The sequence below is a fragment of the Biomphalaria glabrata genome, chromosome 15 (genome assembly GCF_947242115.1).
Source record: "Biomphalaria glabrata chromosome 15, xgBioGlab47.1, whole genome shotgun sequence".
NCBI lineage: Eukaryota > Metazoa > Mollusca > Gastropoda > Planorbidae > Biomphalaria > Biomphalaria glabrata.
The window spans coordinates 31,555,003-31,561,353 of record NC_074725.1 but is presented as its reverse complement, the minus strand read 5'-3'; the positions used below and the strand labels follow the sequence as shown (position 1 = coordinate 31,561,353).

Sequence of the window (6,351 nt, the reverse complement as noted above, 5' to 3'; positions counted from 1 at the left end):
CGCTCTCCGTTTGGTGTTGGGGTTGGTCCTTTATATACTGGATCTAGGGGGGGGGGGGGGTCGAGGTTGTATAGCTCCTGTCAGACGTTGTATTAATTAAACTCATTTATTGTATTTTTTTCCTTTTTTTTATGTTGTGTCCTAATCCACCCCCCCCCCTTTTACTGCAACCGCAGGCCCCTCTCTAGTTCTCATTCTCTCTCTCTCTCTCTTTTTCCCTCACTTTTTACAAATCTTGTATTAATTCAATCTGTCTGTCTGTATGTCTGTCTGGTAAAAGGTTTGAATATGTTTTTTTTCCTCCCTTCATTTCCCATTCTCGGATCAAGTTGAAACTTTGCACAATTATTTATTGACTTGATAAAGCATTAATAATAATAATAATAATAATAATAATAATAATAATAATAATAATAATAATTTTATTTATAAAGCGCTGTTAACAAACAAAATGTAGGCTCAAGGCGCTGTAATAACATTGCAAACACAAACACGGCAACAGAAATCAAATACTAATCTAAAAAAGTTTTAAACAAAGAGGTCTTAATGCTCTTCTTAAGAGTGGTATAGCATGTTGTCTGTCTGAGATCAATGGGGAGTGAGTTCCAAACCGTGAACTGAAAAAGCCCGCAGACCGTAGCTTTTGAGGGAGAAACGTGGCACCACTAAAAGCGTTGAGTCCATTGAGCGCAGGGCTCTCTGGGGGACATATGGAGTAAAGGTACAAGGGCATCTCATTGTTATATATACACTGATGACAAAGTGTGGCGACCTTGTAATCGATCCTCGCTTTCACGGGAAGCCAATGGAGCGTGCGCAGGAGCATAGAATCTTGTCTTGTTTTTCTAAGGACTATTCGTGCGGCGTTGTTCTGTATACGTTGCAGTTTGGCTAATCGAATCTCGATGAGGACGGGTATCTTAATATCTGAATCTTTAGGGCACCTTTAATCTTTAGATCATCTTTAATCTTTAGGACACATTTGATCTTTAGGGCACCTATAATATTTAGGGCACCTTTAATCTTCAATGCACCTATGATCTTTAGGGCACCTTTAATCTTTAGGGCACCATTAATCTTTAGGGCACCTTTGATCATTAGGGCACCTATAATCTTTAGGGCACCTTTAATCTTTAGGGCACCTTTGATCATTAGCGCACCTTTAATCTTTATGCACCTTTAATCTTTAGGGCACCTTTAATCTTTAGGGCACCTTTAATCATTAGGAGAACTTTAATCTTTAGGGCACCTTTGATCTTTAGGGCACCTTTAATCTTTAGGGCACCTTTGATATTTAGGGCACCTTTAATCTTTAGGGCACCTTTGATCAGTAGACACCTTCAATCTTTAGGGCACATTTGATCATTAGGGCACCTTTAATCTTTAGGGCACCTTTGATCAATAGGGCACCTTTGATCTTTAGGACACCTTTGATCATTAGGGTATCTTTAATCTTTAGGGCACCTTTAATCTTAAGTGCACCTTTAATCATTAGGAGAACTTTAATCTTTAGGGCACCTTTAATCTTTAGGGCACCTTTGATCATTGGGGCATCTTTAATCTTTAGGGCACCTTTGATCATTAGGGCACCTTTAATCTTTAGGGCACCTTTGATCATTAGGGCACCTTTTTTTTAGGGCACCTTTAATTTTTAGGGCACCTTTGATCTTTAGGGCACCTTTGTAAATTAGCGCACCTTTAATCTTTAGGGCACATTTGATCAATAGGGCACCTTTAATCTTTAGGGCACCTTTGATCATTAGGGAATCTTTAATCTTTAGGGCACCTTTGATTATTAGGGCACCTTTAATCTTTAGGGCACCTTTGATCAATAGGGCACCTTTGATCTTTAGGGTACCTTTGATCATTAGGGCATCTTTAATCTTTACGGCACCTTTAATCTTTAGTGCACCTTTGATCATTAGCGCACCTTTAATCTTTAGGGCACCTTTGATCTTTAGGGTACCTTTAATCTTTAGGGCACCTTTGATTATTAGGACATCTTTAATCTTTAGGGCACCTTTGATCATTAGGGCACCTTTATTTTTTAGAGCACCTTTAATCTTTATCATTAGGGCACCTTTGATCATTAGGGCACCTTTGATCATTAGGGCACCTTTAATCTTTAGGGCACCTTTGATCATTAGGGCACCTGTGATCTTTAAGGCACCTTTAATTTTCAGGGCACTTTTAATTTTTAGGGCACCTATAATCTTTAGGGCACCTTTGATCTTTAGGGCACCTTTGATCAATAGGGCACCTTTAATCTTTAGGGCACCTTTTGAGTCCACCCAGCTCTAACAGGCACATGACATAAGTTGGAAAACAATGTAAAGGCAGTTGGTCGTTGTGCTGGCCACATCTCACTCTCGTTAGCCACGGGACACAGAAGCAGATGACCTTTACATCGTCTGCCCGATAGACCACAAGATCTGAAAGGGAGAACTTTATTTTATTGCTATTTATTTACTTCCAAAATGATATATCTGAACAAGGACTCTCACTGATCGTACATCTCGTATACTCTAGAACAGTTGAGGGTTGGCTTTATATTTTTTTAGGACAATATTAAAAATAAAGTATATGGGGGAATATCACTTATAAATATATTTATTACTGTTTTAAATGTGTAAAAAGAGAGAGCATATTCTATAGCTATGTATACATTTGAACAACCAGAGGCGTAGTAAGCAAAACGTGCGCCCCCGACCCCCCACCCCCATTTTCCAAGAACATCACAAGCTTCTAAATAAAAAAGTGTTTTATAATAATATAACACAAATAACCTTAGAATGTATTCCTTAACAAAAAATATCTACAATATTTTTTTTGGCGCCTCTCTGCGCGTGGCGCCTCCTAAGTGTTGCGCCCGGGGAATGGTGCCCCCCTTGCCCCCCCCCTTCACTACGTCTCTGTTGACATTACCTATCATAATCTCTATGTATATAACTCTCTTCATGGCTCACCAGTTTGGACACCAAGAAGTAAAGGAAAGATCACTCTTTTATTTCTGCAAGTAGGACTAGAGTTATCCCACGAAAAAAAAGAGGGGGGGGGGCGGGAGAACACGTTTTCACAGCTCGCTACGGATGGTTGCGCGCTGGACTGTCAAACCCTGCCCGCTCCCATCCCATGCGGAAGGTTTGGACTAGGAAGTAAACTATCGTCAACTCTGAAGGAACATCCGAAACATGTAAACACTAAATAGCAGGGCCGGACTTAAGCATTGTGGGGCTCTATTCGAAACGGAAAACGGATTTCGCGGGGCCAAGTTTGGGTAGGGAAGCGGAAAATAAGTGAAATTTAAAAGTTTGTATTAGAAAATAAATTCGTCTTTGCATTTTATTAATTCTTTACTACGTACAGAATTACTTTACCAGCCATGCGTGTAGAAAAGTCATACAGTATATCATAAGAATTCTGTTTCCTACATAGATCACGCTCAATAGCAAAAATTACCAAATGTTTCAATCTATCTTCGAGAATTATTGACCTCAAGTATTCTTCATTAGTTTAAGGCGCGAGAAACTTCTTTTACCAGATTCCACAATTTTAGCAGGCATTAGCAAAGAGGGACAGGAACTTTTATTTTTTGCTTGCTATCAGAATGAACTAAAAAACATTCTCACAAAAGAAAGTCACTTCACAAAAATTGAATGCAAACATGCATTCAATATTTCAAAACATATTAAACTTTTAAATTATTCTGTATTATAAAACTAAATTCATTCCATTCGCGATGTCTCCAAAGGATATTGAAAATCAGACGGAAAGAAAGATTATGCAATACTGAGATTCCTGCACGAACAGGTCTTCCCAGCATCTTTACAGTCCCGAGACAAGGCCGCCTGCGCTGGTTTGGACATGTTCGCCGGAGGGAGAACAATCGCATCCCATAAGTCATTCACTACAGGTAACTCTCGTCTGGCTCAAGAAAAACTGGTCGACCCCACCTTTCAGTATTTTGGATGTCGAGTTTAACGATATAGCTATTGTACTATCGGTTGCTCTTTCCGTGATGGTGTGGTAAGCGCTCTAGGCTGCCATTTCAATGGTCCTGTACTCTTCCCTTGTCCACCTCTACCCCCGCCGTCCAGCGGGACGTTTGGTCTAGGACAGGGGTTCTCAACCTGTGCGTCCCCACCCCTTAGGGGTCGATTGACGATTTGCCAAGGGTCGCCTAATACTATCGAACTAATGGATTGTTTAGTCTATTCTTCTATTGCTGTATGTGTGTGTGTGTGTGGGGGGAGTAGCAGAGTGGGGGATTGTAAAAAGGGGGTCGCCAGGCTTAAAAGGTTGAGAACTGCTGGTCTAGGATGTAATTCAATTCTAACGAAGAGTCCGATACATGGAAAACAAAAAAGTGTGAATATCTTTGAATGTTTAGAATCGAAAATAATTTGTTTCCTTTCTTTTCAATCTTAAACTTTTTATTTTACTTTAGTGTTTCTTTATCTTTTATTTGTCACACCTCTACACCAAACAATTTCCGTTCACGGTTCCAGCGGTTTGTTCAAATTCGTGTGGCGTCATCTACCGTGACAATATGACGTAAAATTCAGCCTTGAGACGTCATTTACATTGAGGACGAGGGGTTCACAGGAAGAGAACGAACTGTAATAAATCAAGATTGAAATAGGCAACAGTCTTAGGCCCATTACTATTTCTAATTAAATGACCTACCTAATTCATGGGCGTTGACAGAAATTGTTTTGCTGGGTGTGAATGGGATTCCCCCTCCCACGTAATGTATACATATATGTATATGTATTATTATTATAGCTTTTATATAGCGCTACTTTCATGCTTATGTCATGCTCAGAGCGCTTTGGTCCAATCTCATTTGTGGACCAGTGGGGGGAGGGGGTATCTAGGAGTTGGTTTAGGCGCTCAGTAAACGCAACCTCGAGCCCCCTTCTAGTAGCCAAGACAAGCCAAGATCAAGCGCACTTAGCCTCTCGACCACGCTTCCCATATATATATGGGAAACAACATTACAGAATGGACAGGCCTGTAATTGAATGAAATTCTATCTAAGGCAAAAATAAAAAGAAGAATGGAGAAAGAAGGTCAACAGTTCAAAAGACTAAGAGATAGGTGAGGTTTGGTGGTTCATCATTTGATGACAAGGCCCGGGTTCAACACCTTGCCAAAGTTCGTTTAATTTATCTCGATAACTTTTTAAAATGCTCTTGTTGCTAGCCCTCTGTGTCACCCAAACTAATTGTTCAGAAAATATAGAAAGAGGTGCGGTGGCTGGGAGGTAAAGCGCTTGGTTTCCGAACCTGGTGTCTCGGGTTCGAATCCTGGTTAAAACTTAGATTTTTAATTTCGTGATTTTTTTTGGGCGCCTCTTGAGTCCACCCAGCTCTAAAATATATTACCTTTACATCATCGCTAGGTCTGAAAGATAAACTTTACTACTTTACAATGGAAAGGTTATTTATGAGTTTATACTTCGAGACTGGAGGTGGCATAATTTTTTGTTTTAGCTGCTAGCTCGTTTATGATTTCACAACTGTTGTTTGCAAGGCAAATAAATTCCATGAGTTGGGCAGTTTCATTATGTCGTTGCACTTAATGTTGTTTGCAACGCAAATAAATTCCATGAGTTGGGCAGTTTCATTATGTCGTTGCACTTAATGTTGTTTGCAACGCAAATAAATTCCATGAGTTGGGCAATTTCATTATGTCGTTGCACTTAATGTTGTTTGCAACGCAAATAAATTCCACGAGTTGGGCAATTTCATTATGTCGTTGCACTTAATGTTGTTTGCAACGCAAATAAATTCCACGAGTTGGGCAATTTCATTATGTCGTTGCACTTAATGTTGTTTGCAACGCAAATAAATTCCATGAGTTGGGCAGTTTCATTATGTCGTTGCACTTAATGTTGTTTGCAACGCAAATAAATTCCACGAGTTGGGCAGTTTCATTATGTCGTTGCACTTAATGTTGTTTGCAACGCAAATAAATTCCATGAGTTGGGCAGTTTCATTATGTCGTTGCACTTAATGTTGTTTGCAACGCAAATAAATTCCATGAGTTGGGCAGTTTCATTATGTCGTTGCACTTAATGTTGTTTGCAACGCAAATAAATTCCATGAGTTGGGCAATTTCATTATGTAGTTGCACTTAATGGCAATAGAAAATATTTGGAAATGTACTGGTTTGATAAATACTTTTGACTGAAGAATTTAACTTCATTTTTTTTTATTCGCGTTTTAATTGTACTGCGAGAAAGGCTGACCACTTAAACTGGGTTCATCTATAGTGGAAATATTTCCTCCATAACGTTTACCATCCACTTTACACATTTGTCGTCTAGAAATAAACTTGAACCCAATG

General features: G+C 39.4%; 1 protein-coding gene across 2 annotated transcripts in view; it reads right to left on the bottom strand.

The window, feature by feature from the left end:
* The window catches only part of LOC106070989 (uncharacterized), a 143,770-nt gene that overhangs the window by 125,082 nt on the left and 12,337 nt on the right, over window positions 1–6,351 (bottom strand). The window lies entirely within an intron of this gene.